The sequence below is a fragment of the Lampetra planeri genome, chromosome 21 (assembly GCF_965212315.1).
Source record: "Lampetra planeri chromosome 21, kcLamPlan1.2.h2, whole genome shotgun sequence".
NCBI classification, from domain to species: Eukaryota; Metazoa; Chordata; class Hyperoartia; order Petromyzontiformes; family Petromyzontidae; genus Lampetra; species Lampetra planeri.
Window position 1 is genome coordinate 4168428 of NC_136127.1, and position 15827 is coordinate 4184254.

Sequence of the window (15827 nt, forward strand, 5' to 3'; positions counted from 1 at the left end):
TTGGAATTTTTTACGTTCCGACTGATAGGTCAACATGTGCGTTAGTTGATGGTAGCCATTCTCATACCTTCACCGTGAACTCTTGGCGTTTTTGCAAGGATGTCCCCCCCCCCTCTCCAACATGCACCACACTCATCTAGATCACAAGCTGGAAGTAAACTGACATTTCGGTGTCAATGCGCAGATGCCCCACGGTCAATCACCACCGATCACGATCAACTACACTAAATCCCCGGTCAATTATTATATCCTATAAGACTGGAAATTCTGCAGTTCATCCCATCATGTTTGGCCTTATGGCTAGAAACAAGTGCAGTATCTGTTCTCATCGGTTTAATATCTGATACGCACCTCATAGTGGAAGCGTTTATGAAATATCTTCGTCGAACAGAGGCTTGCTTCGTCCCCGCACTTCCGATTAGCACGATTGGCTACGTACAGTGAAGAGGAAGTTCAACAAACACGTATAAAACCATTAGTCTGCTTGGAACAAAAATCTCATTTGATATGTCATTATGCATTATTAATCGGCTCAAAGAGACATCACAGATGCTTGGTTTTCTTTTGCATGCCAAAGCCTCCTTAACTCCAAACAATTACTGCTGCTCTACCAAGCACACGAAGTGGGTTGAAGTTGAAATCCTGCTTTTGTCATATTTCGGCTGGAGCACTCATTTCCTACCTCGCTGCACATGATACAATTCCACGTAGACCAGTCACGTCGGTTCACAGTCCCACACTCGTCAATTCACTCCAGCCGCTCGCTGGCTCGCTCACCGGTGGTCAGTCGCCTCTGTGTCACTCTTCTATCGCTACTTCTACTTGCTCGCTGGTTCCGCCACTCGTATTGAGGACTCGGTCTGCCAGACGGACTGTTTCGTCTCATCCCCACTGTGTTCAACCGCCGCCACCGCCGCCACTGCCACCACCACCACCACTGCCACCACCACCACCACCGCCGCCACCACATGTCACATCACTTATCTCGACGCTTATTCCCCCAAACTGTTCGACATTGGAATTCCCTGTCATCGTCCCTTCGTCCCAAGCTCTTCTAACTTTTCTCAATTCAAGGAGCGTGTTAATTCATGCAAGCACTATTGCAACGTTGACACGTGCTGTTTGTCGCTGGCTGCTAGTTGTTTTGGGGCTTTGAGCCTGTACTCGGCATCTCTCTTTAATAATAACAAAACGCATTGCTGCCCTGTGGTGTGGTAAAGGAGCACCCGCTGGAGGGCACAGGGCAGAGCTCTATTTTTATGGCTGTAAAGTGAAGTGCTGTTCGCGAAAACCATTAAGGCCAGCCTGACACACAAGGTAGGGTTGCCACCTTTCCCACTGTAGACTAAACCCAGACATATTTCTAAGCCAGCCTAGGCCTATCAAAACTGTGCAATATACTGCAAAACAATTCAATAGAATGCCACCAGACCACAGTTCAAATCAATTCCTGTCAGCCGAAAATACTTCTGCCAATTCTCAAACTCTCTGGGTTAAACCTTGCCAAGTCCCCAACCCGAACAGCACCCATCATGCTTACAGACGAGGTACTACTGTAAGCCTGAGTCGACGTGAGTGAATTCCCAATGCAGATTCAGATGCCAAATACCACCGATGCTATTTGAACCCAGATCGCTGTTAGTACGTAGTGCAGTGGTTGCTGCCACAATCCCCCCCCCCACACACACAAAGACAGATCCCCTGTATATAGCCGTTACCAGGCTGTTGGGGTAATTGCTGATAGCGAGCACCTATGATGGTCACGATTGGCCGTCTTTGCCACCCCAGTGGTGCTGTCTATTGCAGCAGGTTCTCATTTAAGGCTGAGTCGACGTCGGGAAGTCCCAGGATTCGTTGAAATATTCACCACCGTTATTGGTCGTGAGCGGCAATCGAATTTGGGTCGCCGGGTTTGTGGTGCAGTGTGCTAACCACTGCACTACTGCTCCCCCCACACACACACACACACGTACATGGGTTGCCCTGTTTGCTTGTTTGGGGTCATTCCGTGATGCTATATATATAAAACGCAATATAACATTGAATCGCGGGGAGTCCAGAAACATTTGTCATGGGCTCCTGGGACATTTTAGCAACGCAGAGGTAGACACTATACACGCACTGCACACCACGCCATTGTTCACACACGTGCTGCCTACTTAACGTCATACGTCAGGTTATGACCATGGCTGGAAGTGCATTGAGTTGCGCGTTTAATTTGATTGTAATCAGATTATCAAAGGCAGGTCGCGAAGACTCCTGCATTGTTAGCCAGTTTCCGATGTGGAATATGATTACCGCTGCTAAGCACGCAGCAGCCAATTGATGTAGTCTCGAATAAGAGTCAAAATAATATTGATACATTCACAGCCGTTCTGTCACCCATTGTCAGCCACAATCAATCCACGGCTGGATGATGGCCTAGCCAGACCATCGCCGTGCGCTGTAACAATTCGCCTAACGCCTGCAAGCGAGCTAAATTCATCGCTCCGTCTCCGCGGCGCGACGTCCGCTGGAAACGTCGTCTGCCCTTTGAATGCCACTCCATCAGTCGTCGTCGCCAGCCAGCCATAATTGATATAATTTATGAAAATTAATAAAAGCTCAAGGGGGTGGGGAGGGGAGTGGAGCTGGGGGCTGCTGTGGTGTAATCATTAGCATGACTCCGGACTTTCAATTCAAAAGTTGTCGGTTCAATGCAATCTCCAGGCACTGCAGTTGAAACAATGGGGCGAGTTTGTTAACCCCCCCCCCCTCATCACTTCCACAAGACTTCTGGTTGTGCCCGAGAAAGGGGCTCTGCATGGCTCCCACAAGTGAAGCCACCTTCTGACCGCGGTGGCGTGACCAAGCCATTGCAAGGGCTTTAGTTTTACCTCTTAACAAATTCTGCTGTAATAATCAGATATGACAACAAGTGGAATTGATGTTGGCAGGGCGACTACTGAACGATGCTGAACGTGGCGACGCGGAGGGTAACGAGTATGAATACGTAAATATCTTACGATTCCATTCTCACGAAACGATCTGATGGCTCGTTGAATAATGGCCCCGCGTAGGATTCAATGCGTGCACTCGCGGTTCATTACGCAGGGCAAGCAGGAACCTGGGGTTGGGAAGCTGCATTATAAGAGAGACGCTCCTCTAAATCCCGCCGAGCGCATGTATCGATCTGACGGGTGCCCTGAAATATGTACGGCAATAAATACAGCATAAGCAAACTGTCATGGGCCCAGTGGGAGATCCATAACCGCGTGTGTGTCCGACGACATACGGTGGCACAAGGGGGGGGGGAGTGGACACGGTGTGATGGGCGCAAAGGTGGCGAGACGCTAACTACCTCGCCTGGTATGCAAGGAGGTTCGTGAGTTCGAGTCCAACCCCGACACCTGCTGTATATTTGGAGTTTTGCAAGTCCTCCTGGTGGTCGCGTTGATGTTTCCCTCCACATTGAGAAACATGCGTTTAGAGTATTTGGCTGCTATACATTTCCGCGTGATAAGCCACTTCGTTGAGCTATAATTTGTGGCCAGGTCGCTTCTGAAAAAGAACTATATAGCTCAGTGGGCCTTACGTGGTTAAATAAAAAAATAGTTTAGTTTAAAAAACTTAAGTCTAAACGTATAAAACATATTTTGAGTATCATCACCATCTCCCACGGTGTCATAATTCCCCATGGTCCAGCGCGGATGCCATCCCTCTCGCTCCTGCACATGAACCGACCAAGCTCACCGTGCCGTCTCCGCAAGTGGCCGTCCTCTTGGACGCGTTCTCACTCCGTGGGCTGCCACTCCATCCCCGATCTCGTCCATCGGTCATCGTCCTGTCGGGCGGCGACTCGTTCTGGCCAGGCACTTTTGCTCTTCGTAATTGGCAATACCGCACCGTGTCTCTCATGTGTGTTTTATTTTCCCTCGGTCCGTGTGTTCCTTTTTTTTTGTCTTTCAGTGTACATTTTCTAAGCGTGCATCTCCCCAAGACGTGTTGTCTCTTTATAAACGTGGTCTATTTATGCACCTTCATGGCTTGCTGTTGAGGCGTATATTTGACGTACCTTTAACCGGTCGTAATTTGAGAGTCTCAATGTCATTTGGGCAACTCTATGGGAAATACTTGGAATGCTAAAACTCTGTATATGTTCCTCCGTAAATTGCCATCTTATTTGACTCTATGGTAGAGGTCTCCACTACTCAAATGCTATTGAGTTCTCTGATTTTCTCCTCACCTCATCGAGTCCAGCGATATCCCAGTATATTTTTGCCAATTCTGGTTCCAGTTCAACGAGGTTTGGTTTTGCCGCGTAGCAACGGGAAAATTCAGAAGCTTCCTGTTCGTACTCAGTGACACTCATCAGTCCCTGTTCCTCCACCTACCCAGCCAGAATCAGAATATATATTTATCCTGCAGAAATCTGATGAGCTATGAAGCTCTTTTTCACAGATGTCCAGTAGGGGCCGGTCAGAAAGTTACAACAACAAACAATACGAAACAAGTAGTAGGTTTTTACCCTTTAAACTGGTACAAAACTGACACCTTTATACAAGGCATCATGTTTGCAATAACCACAACACAAGTAGTCAAAATAAAAAAAATAAAACTTGTGTTGTGGTTATTGCAAACATGATGCCTTGTATAAAGGTGTCAGTTTTGTACCAGTTTAAAGGGTAAAAACCTACTACTATATTTTGCCACTGGTAAAGGAGGTCTCATAGTGTAAATACGAAACAAATTAAAGCAGTGCAAATTATAGGAAAGGTAAGCAAATCACTAACATACATGCGTAAAATAGATAAAGTTTCTAAGTTGAAATTGCATTAGTACACCAATTCCCTGAGATTGGGCAAGGCAGCAAAACAACGGGAAAAACAGTCGAAGAGGACACCAAGACAACGCACAGTCCCTCAATAAAATTGCACATTTAAATTGAACAGTCGTTAAACGGAGGAAAGGATGCAGATTACAAATCACATTCGCAAATGCAGTTGTATGCTGCACTAATCTTCTGCTTGAGGATCTTTTTTGAAGGAGGATTTACGACGTTAACACAATGGCTGCTGAATTCAGAGCCACTGGGGACTGGGAACCGGAAGCTTAGGAGTGCCATTCATCAAAGGTTGTTTGACCATACTTCACCACACTGGTCAGTGTGGGTTGGCGAAGGGGGCACCCTTGGTCTTGCATCTCGCTGAGTACCTCACTGATATGGATGCCTCAATCCAGTTGAGATCCCCAGGTCTTCAAGGCCATCAAGCTTCTTCGCCACTTCAAGCCGTCCACAGTTGGGCTGTGGACGGGCTGGGAAGGGCCGCCACGGTGGCTAGGAGATGTTAACTACCTCACCTGGTATACAGGAGGTCGTGGGTTCAATCGCGGCCCTGATGCCTGCTGTATATTTGGAGTTTGTATGTTCTCTCTGCCCGTGGTCGCGTGGAATTTTTTTTCTGCGGCTAGGAGATGTTAACTACCTCGCCTGGTATACAGGAGGTCGTGGGTTCAATCCTGGCCCTGATGACTGTATATTTGGAGTTTGTATGTTCTCTCTGCCCGTGGTCGCGTGGAATTTTTTTTCTGCGTCCTCCGGTTTTTCCCTCCACATGTAGAATCAACATATATTTAGAGTATTTAGCTGCTATACATTTCCATATAAGCCACTTCGTTGAGCTATCATTTGTGGCCAGGTCGATTTTGAAGAAGAGCTATATAGGTCAGTGGGCCTTACGTGTAAAAATGAAAAAAAGGTTTCGCTTTAAACAGTTTAGTGAATTTAGTTGCAAAACGTCTTAATCTACCGGCCCGGAGCTTTGTTGGTCCAAATTGCATCAATACATTGCCACGTAAAAATATGACCGTCGTAAACGTGACAATCTTGTCCGATGGTGGAGGGGTTATTGACAACAATTTTGGCATAAAACTGCCACCACATGGCCTAATTCAAAACACCGTCGGATCATTGCATTGGCTACGAAAACCTAGGTTTTAAGTTAAAATTCGTTATACACTGTGCATTAATTATTCCAGTTGTATCCATTAATGACCAATTGTATCCGCTAGTGAGTCAAAAAAATGCTGGATTCGAGATACGTTACAGTACATGTTTACCTTTTAGAAAGTGTTTTTTTAAGTGCTTAGGTTTCTAAAAGTATAAGTGGCAAAATAAATCACCAAGCGGATAACTGTCTTTATTTTGCACCGTTGTGAGTCGTACGAGCAGGTCTTTTGGTTGTAATTACGCACAGCTTCGCTTTAAACATTAAGACAATAATCTGCAGTATATTAATTATAACCGTGTGTTCATAAATCAAGATTTAACAGGTACACCCATAAAAACCGGCATGCAAATGCAAGCACAGGCACCCATAACAAATCTCTCAAATTGCCACTACTGCCCTAAAAACCCATACTAAACAGCCAAACATCACGTCCGTTGTGAATAATCCTTTATTTAACCGAAGGAGAGCAACTTTGGGAGGGATGCACAGGTACTAGACGTGTCAGTGTGAGTGGTGCAGCTCAAACGCTCGCCTCGGCTTGACGTACGTTTGAGCGGCCAACACACATTCCTTTAAATTTAAAGCTTTCGTGACTGCATGGATTCATATTCTTGGTTCTTTCGGTAAAGTCACGTAGAAGGGAAATAATAAAATAATAAATATGAATATATTTCTAAAGTCACGTAGAAGGGAAATAATAAAATAATAAATATTGATATTTTTCTATTACTTTATTATTTCCCTTCTACGTGACTTTACCGAAAGAACCAAGAATATACACATTCCCTCGTTTGTAATTCAGGCCAGACTTAAAAAAGCAGGTCCTTTTCGTCTTACATATTTCAACAATCTCTAGCGAAAGACGGTTGAGTGGAGTTGGGGGGGGAAAGATACCGTTGTAGGTGAGAGAGACGTGAATGTTGAGGTCGTAAGGAAGAGAGGGCCTTAGCGGAGGTGGGCTGCGCGAGGGAGCGACGCTGGGTGTGCTGAGCTGGCGAAGGGCTCTTCTGACGGATGGGCCGCCACAGAGGAAGGGGAGAGAGGGCGTTCATGGGCCGTGGGGCGGGGGTGCGACGGGTGAGAGAACGAACCGCGGGGATAGAGCAATAACCAGCGCTAACTTGACAGCGGAGAAACCAAGATAGATTGTTTCAATAAATCAGCTCGTTTTCCCGCCACGCGGACAGGCGGTTGTGGGACAAAAAAAAAAATTCTGCGCACCAGCTGTGCGCGATCAGGATTTGGAAAATGTGACGGCTTGTAGAAGGACGCATGTGGAATATTTCCCGCGAGTTTGAAGCCTCCCCCCCTCCATTACACCCCACCTCCCCCCTGCCCCCCTCCTTAATTCTCTCTTCCAATCCATCTCCGCTGTCGTTCATGGATGTCCATCCCTTGCTCCTCTCTCTCTCTCTCCCTCCCCGCTGCCTCACACTCTCGATCGTGCCCTTCCCGTCCTTCTACCCTTTATTTTTTTTAAACGCCCAAGGCTACGCTTCAGCTAAGTAAGGTCTCATTTGACCTGAATTTTAAATTGTAGTCGGGGGGGAGGGGGGAGGGGGGAAGCAACCGTCCACCCTTGGTTTAGTGTGACCTCTTTGGACGCTGGATTTTGTGGTTGTATACATTGACGCACCCTAAGAGGTAAACGTGATGCTCTGGGCCAATGTTATGTCCGATTGACTTTGCTCAACATTTGGCCCGAATGTCAACGCATATCATGTGGCCTACGAGCACACCAAAGCATTTTGTTTCAGGCTGTATAAATCAACAGATGTCTTTCAATGCTTCCCGAGGAAGTTTGCATGAGATTGGCTGCACAGAATACATCATCAATCACAGTCCTGTATTTAATCGGGTGAAAGCACGAAATAGATTGTCACTTCTATAAAGAAAACTTGGGCTCGATGTAGAAATTGTATAGGGGGCATTTTGTTGTTGTATCCAGTCATGGCATTGTGGTTATACAAAAAACTTTACTGGTAATCAGATGTTTGTGAAATTACATTTTGGTGGAATGTTAACTGAGTACCGACATTAAAATTAACAACACTTTATCCGAATGTCAAAAATGGTCACACTAGGAAGTGACTGGCCCACATCATGTAAATGTGGAAGTTCCACCAATTAAACCTAACACTTGACTCAGTATGGTAATAATTTAACGTCCACTCATAGCTGTTAATTACTCTTTTTGGACCATATAGCTGCAGGCAATTTTCAAAACATGGAAATTCAATAATGACGGGAACATACAAGACATTTCCTAAATACCTCCTCGTTGACATTTACCTGAGCTTAATCAATCACTTTATATTTAGCCTGCCATATTGAATGTAATTACGAGTTGTATTTTTGACGAAAAAAGGTGGTAGAGTACAACCAATCATTGCACGTGTGTTGAACTTCTTTGGAACCGTAAGTAGCCAACCGTGCTAATCGGAGGCGTGACAAAATGTTCACACTTACCACTGACTGTTCGTAGTGAAGCCCATCTTTTTACGTTTGCATAGTTGGTTCGGAATATTTAGATGTGGAATTTCCACTACCGGTCCAGGCTGCAAATAGGAGTGGCCGCTTGCCCACCCCTCATCCGTTGTTCAGTTCAGCATGGAGACTCTGTTCACTATAAAAGTACAGCTCATTGTCAGTCCACTGCTGGCTGATTTGGACAGTCGCTCTCGAAGACAGCGAATGACGCAGAGGAGCGAGGAACCAGAGCCAAGTGGGAAAGCAGCAGCGGTCAGGTGGTGATCCGGTGCCAAATTCCTCCCCAAGCTCTGCAGTCCTCTATATAGAGGGTGTCCGAAATATAAATGCTAAAAAGAGCGTTGAATAGTGTTATTGTTATTCGAGATACTGACACAGTCAGTCAGTCATGGCTTGGCTTCGCGAACGAAGATCTAGGAAGGACATCCACGTCTTCTGCAAGAACGCTGGTGGCTGACGAGGCCTATGCAGGACAAGCAGGTCCTGCCACAACGGCTGCAAGTATAGGTCTGATCTGGGATGGGTGCTGAGGGATCACGGTTCTTCCTCCTTCTCCTTTTGTCCTCCATACGGGCCCTGCGGGTATCTTCGAAGAAGGAGGTGGCCTGGTGGACTGTGTGCCGCCAGGAGTTGCGATCAGCTGCTTGTGTTGCCCACTGACGGTGATCGATGCAGCAAGCAGCGAGGGACTTCTTCAGGGAGTCTTTGTATCGCTTTCGTGGTGCCCCTATGTCGCGATGGCGAGAGGACAGTTCCCCATACAACACAATCTTAGGTAAGCGGTGGTTCTCTAAATGTAACGTTAATTAACGTAATAGACTTGTACGGGTTTTTTTGTCATGATATTGATTAGATATTTTCGAATTATTCAAACACGTCGACATGTCGTCAATCATTCACTATCATTAATCTAATTCGGCGTTAAAACTCCGAGAAAACATTTTCCAACACAGCTGTAGGGGATGGGTGATGACACAGCAGCAGCATCAACGATGCATTGTTTATGTTCTTCAAGGTCCCTTGGTTTGCTCGTGTGGACTTTACTTTAAAAAAAAAAACCCAGATAATAAATGTAATGGTGTTAATTCGGGTTAACAGGCGGACGTATTAAATTATAACTAACAAAAATTTCATATATATTCATACATATGAAATGTATGTCAGTATCTCGAATAACAATCAACTATTCAACTTTCTTATCAGTATATTCATTTTCGGACACCCTCTATTACAAGCCAATCAATGAGTATTACACGTGGGAGGAAACCAGAACAACGAGACAAATCCCATGCGTGTGGAGGGCCACCCACTCGATATCATGCAGATTGAACAGGCGGAGTCCGCGTTTTGCTCTATCGCATTCTCCCGGCAAGCCAAGGTATGGCCACTCTTCGACGCCCCACACCACGGGAAGTGAGTTTTACATCATTTGTGTGCTCGACCAACCCTTGCTGCCTCCACAGTGCTGGGTTACAGGCCACGTGCAGAGCCACCACCACCACCCCCACTCAACTCTCAGTGGTGGTGGTGCTCATCACTGACATGTTGTTTTAGCAGTGATGGGAAGCAACGCTTTGGTGCACAGTAGTCACATTACCAATTAAAAGTTTGCGCAATCCCATTCTTGGCATGCAACAGGTTGTAACTGTTTATGATTTAATTTCTACTCACGCTAAAATGATTCCAAAAGCAATTAAAATAGATTGTATCATACTCTTAGGTTTTTCGGTAAAGTCACGTAGGTAAAAAATAAATAATAAAAATATAATTGAAATAATAATAGGAATAAAATAATAAATCACTGATTTAACGTGACTTTACCGAAAAACCTAAGAATATGAATCCTTGCAGTCACGAAAGCTTCAAATCTAGAATTAGATTGTATCAGTAGCTTAGGTTAATGCAATGACAGCAGCACATCCATGTGTAATGACATCGGGGATGTCACTGTATGGTGCCGGCCCGTGAGGGCCGTGGCGTGCGATGTTCTCACATCGCGAACAGCACCGTGCGTGTTGCTGAGTGAGGCCGGCTCTAGCGCAGCACGGCGTGCGATGCACCATCATTGCGTACACCCCGTAGGTGGGTGTAGTACCAGCCCTAGCGGGGCTTGGTGAGCGCTGGGATAGCGTGAGCACTACGCACGGCGTGCAGGCAGTGCGTGCTCCCACAAGGGGGAGAGTGTCAGCCCAGGGGCAGGATTGCCCCAGGCCATGGCACTCTGGTTGACCCCGTTGACACGTGATCTGGAGTGTCCACAGAGAGGGCCCCAGGTGGGGGGGGCGGGGCTAGGGGGTGATCACGTGTCCGGGAAGAGCTCTTGAGAAGGATCGAGAGGGAGCTAGAACGCTCGCGAAGGTGGGCGGGGCCGAGGGCGGAGCCGGCCCCGAGAGGGACGGGGGTCGCTTCATTCTACAAGCTGGAAGCTCCACGTCCTACGTCTGAAGAGGTACCAACACGTGGCCGGGGACCCGAGTGAGGGTCCGACCCATCGTAGCCGTACCTCCTATGTGTTGTGTAGTTAGCTGGGTGGTCACCACCCTAGGCTGTATCTGGTAAAGGGGCAAGTTACCCCTTTGTATATACGTGTTGCGAATAAATGTGTTGGCTCTGAAGAATCACGTCTACGACTCAGTTGGACTCACTACACATGCGATACAAAGCCTACATTAATGTCATCGCAGTCCTGTTCATTAAGGATTTAAAAAAAAGAATATGTACATAACAGTTCGTTAGAAATAACGACGCATAATTTTGTTTGACTACAATTATTTTTTTTTGCATGAAGTTGTGTCTACAGTCTTTTATTTAGCATCTCCATGAACTTTATATCCTATTTCTAGGCTTCCCATTTATTTAGCATTGTTATGTAACTTTCCCTCGTTGCTTTTAAACCTTTCCCCCCTACTTTCAATGCACGATCTATTTACTATGCCAGTGCCAGTGGGAAATTACACGAAACGCAGCTACACCGAGATTGCATTCATGAATTAAGTAACAAAGCACAGGTGACGAGAGTCATTCAAGAGGATGCGCTTTTGACCAAATGTATTGTCGGAAACGTGAGAATATCTTTTCATAAAACATTGGATTCCATAAATGATAGTCCTTGAGCCCAAATGAAATATTTCACTTAGCAATACCACCTGAGGTGGCAGAGCTTCAGAGGTTCCAACGTCTGTATGTGGCCAATACCGGTGAATTATTGTTATAACTAGTTAAGATCAGTGGGTTCTCAAATTATTAAATTATATGGGCCACATAAATAAATATGTCCTATTGAAGCTTGGCTACCTTACGTGGTACCAATTTCTCTTCTAGCCCATGGACTTTTAAGGTAAATATTTAAGTGGAGAAAAGGTCAATGATCTCAGATTTGCTGAGGAAGCGGTTATTATAACAACCGATGGAAATCAATTGCAGGAAATGAATGAACTCAATAAAGAAGGGTATAAGGTGGGGCTCAAAATACATAATTCTAATTAGTCACTTATTACAAAAAGTTCACTTAACAACTGTTGAAAAGACACAGCTGCAAAACACATCGGAGTGTGTGTGCCTTGATGACAATTACCGGAGGTGGTTTGGGATTCGAAAAATAATGAAATACGGACGCGAGAACTCGTTGAGACCGCAATTAGAAAACTGAACATAATCATGAAAAGCAATTCAACCAAATGTGCCTAAAGATTCACGTTTGCAATCGGTGCATATTACCTGCGATGACATGTGAACCAGATACAAAGGACATGAACAAAGAACATAACAAACGCTTAAAAGTGCGTAAATAATGATAGGGACGCACATGCTTGGAGTTAGGCATATAGGCAGGCGGGAATCATGTGGATGGGAAGACATCAAACAGTTACGGACGTCATTTTGACCATTAAGAATTGGGCTAGGGTACGACACATGGCCAGAAGGGATAATAGCTGGCGGTCGAAACTAATGGAGAAATAGCAGCCCAAGAGCTGAATGAAGTTCAAAATAACTCACAAACACATTATCCCATTGGTTTGAGCCACCCTAAATGGCATCCGCACAAATTGTGACAGATGCGGATACCTGCTGCACAAATGGAAAATTAAAAACTCTCCGGTAATGTGCCACTGTGGTCATCCAGAACAGACCGTACAACACATACCGACGCAATGCTCGATCCACAAATACGGAGACATCACAGCGATACACCCCGATACTCTTGACGCGGTTATCTGGTTTGACCACCTGAATGTGAAATTGTAGCGGTTGCTCTGCATCGACACCAGCCGTACGAAAGAAGAAGCCGCCCAAGCAGGGAGCACGGTTGAGAGAACGCCCACCACGGTGACGGATTACTCAAATGAGCTTGTGTGCAGGAGCTGGATGGATTGTCGCATCGCAAATCTGAGAGATGTCGGCAGTGGGGGGGAGGGGGGGGACTTTCATCCAGTAGAAGAGACATCATTTTTAATTGACAATTAAATCTCGATGTAATGTGCAGGCAATTGTGAGTTTGTCCCAATCAACAATTACTTGTTTTAAATGATCAAATACGCAACAATTTACACATTGCTCCCTAATATAACATTGCCCTGTATCCAGTCAGTGTTCGTTTTGGCCACTACAGCAGTGGACCAACCATGGCTGATTGTGATTCTAAAGCAGCAGTCGGAGACGAATAACATTTCAAAGGCTGTCCTCCCAAAGCACCACTGTGGTTGAGTAAATGAGTCGAATGTTGTAACCATTGTGCCGTAAACATTGTCAGAGGGGCACCCGCAAGCGTATTGTTGGACTGGGGCTTGAATATTTAACAAAACACACACACACTTTATACATTCGTCAGTGACACTGTGTGGTGTTTAAAGGAAAAATAAAACTGGCGATGTGTCGGGCAATAGTCCTGCTTCTGATGTGCTGTGAGCTAGAGTCGTTACCCGAAACGTCATCGATTAGATACCTTTCCTATAAAGCCCACAGACTTATTGACATGTGAGTATTTTATTTCATAGCTGTGGGTGTGCAGTCACTGCCAACGCAGTATCGCCAAATAATTGGTTAAATTTTGAAGGTTCGCATCGGGAGACGAAGGATCCGCATTACAATACAGCAGAAATAAACATGCTCCCAGAGGTAGGCGAAGTGTGAATGAAGGGGCAATGTGTGACACTTTGGCAACAAAAACAACAAAGTCGTTGATATGCGTGACATGGCACGAAACACTTGTTGAGAGTTAAGAATAATTTGAAGTCACGGAGGAAAGTATCAATGTGTGAAGCGTGTGGGTGGAAAAATGTAGGCGTAAGTTTACCGCCATCTATTCTGCCAGATCCACTCACACGATCCCTGTGGTGCTCACCCAGGACGAAAAACAGGGGACCAAGCTCGGCCGAAATAAATACATGTTTATAAATACCAACACAAAAACAACAATCTTGATTTGAAGCTTTCGTGACTGCAGGAATTAATACTCTTTGGTTCTTTCGGTAAAGTCACGTAGGTAGAAAAATAGCTAAGAGATCACGACGTTTCGATTGCAACACAAGCAATCGTCTTTAGGTGAAACAATACAGCAGGCGGACTGCTGAGGCAGGAGGAAATGTAGCGAGATAGCTACTGCAACCAGAGGTTATATACTGCAACCAGAGGTTGCAACCAGAGGTTATATACGTTTGTGGTGGGTACAACCCAAGGGTAAGTGTGCGGGGCTAGGGATGGAATTTGCAAGTAAATGTAAGGCTAGCAAACGTAAAGCTAGTAAATGTCAGCTATTTTACAGAGGGAACAAGGTGATAGACAGAAAAAATATATAAAACTTAGAAAACTTAGAAATGTAATGCAACTCAGAGAGTCGGCCAACACAACAGTTAACACTACACCTGGTTGATCAACGTGCTTCCAAAGATTGCAAAATTTTGCATCCATCTTCTCGGTTGAAGTCATGTTTGAGTTGTCTGGAAAACCTCCCCGTAGAGGTGGTTCAATCTTGATTTGAAGCTTTCGTGACTGCAGGAATGCATACTCTTTGGTACTTTCAGTAAAGTCACGTAGGTAGAACAATAATAATAGATCACGACGTTTTGATCACCACACAAGCAACCTTCTTCAGGTGGGAGTGAGAAACAGGCTGCTGAAACAAGTCCTGAAAATAGAGCCGGGAGGGGGGGTTGCCTCATCGGGCAAGAGGGTGGGGGCTGGAGCTTGTGCTGAGGAGGTGGCCATTGTATTGTGAGAGATTAGCATGTCAATGTGTATTGATGGTATATCAGCCACTAGGGGGATAGAGCGCTTTTACGGGGAGGGTTTTCACACACCTGTTAGATATTTTAACAGACTGCGAGACAAGAAGGCTCACCTTATTGAGTCGCTCACCTTTCTGAAGAGATGCCGCGACACCAAGGTAATTCCGATCGCCTTTACACTCACATCTGCTGCTATCACTTCTCCTAATGCTAAACGGATATTGTTTAGGGCTAGCCTAGCTTTAATCTCAGAGATAATAAGACTGCTCCGATTTGATCTTGATAATGTATTAACAGAAAAAAAAGTCCACATATCATTGGGACCATTTAGATAACATGACAGCTTCTTCAACTACTTCAATGTCAACCAAATGTAAAGTTAATCTGATTGCTAAATTCAACCTCCTGTCAAAAAAGAAGCCAGAGCCACACTTTAAAAAGTTAGATGTTAACAAGATTGTCATCAATCACAATAACAGCCCAATTTCCGACAGTCTAAAATTGGTACGAGCTAAAGGGTTTAATTTCACAGTCACCCCTAAAGACATCCCAGTGGATGATATCATTGCCCAGGTCGACGTAGCCCTCAAAGGTTTGGGACACATCCTGGCAGACGTTGCAAGATCTGAAATAGCTGCTATCCTCAAAAACGCTAAGAAACCCATTAGCAACATCAGCAAGGACGAGCGTGTTGAACTCGTTCAATTGAAAAAGAGAGTTGACATTGTCATCCTCTCAGCCGACAAGGGCAATGCCACTGTCATCATGGATAAAACCACTTACAACAACAAAATGCAGGACCTTAATGATGGCAGCTATACCAAAATCAATAGAGATCCTACCAACCGCCTGGCCACGAAAACCAACAATATCATCACTAATTCGACTTCTCTAATCGAACCGACCAAGCAGCTCTGTCTAAAACCTTCGGCTGCTAGACCACCCAGATTTTATAGCCTTCCAAAAATCCATAAAGAAGGTACTTTGCTCTGTCCAATCGTCTCTACAATAAACTCACCCACCTACAAACTGGCCCGATTTCTGTCTGAGACCATGCTTCCTTTCACGGGCAAGACCACCTCAGCTGTACTTAACTCAGCTCACTTGGTTTCTCTAATCAAGG

The 15827-nt window shown here is 45.3% G+C and overlaps 1 pseudogene; it reads left to right on the forward strand.

Annotated features, from left to right (window-relative positions):
- Nucleotides 1–281: 281 nt before the first annotated feature.
- On the forward strand, nt 282–456 carry LOC144724802 (U2 spliceosomal RNA; annotated as a pseudogene).
- The last annotated feature ends 15371 nt before the right edge of the window (nt 457–15827 follow it).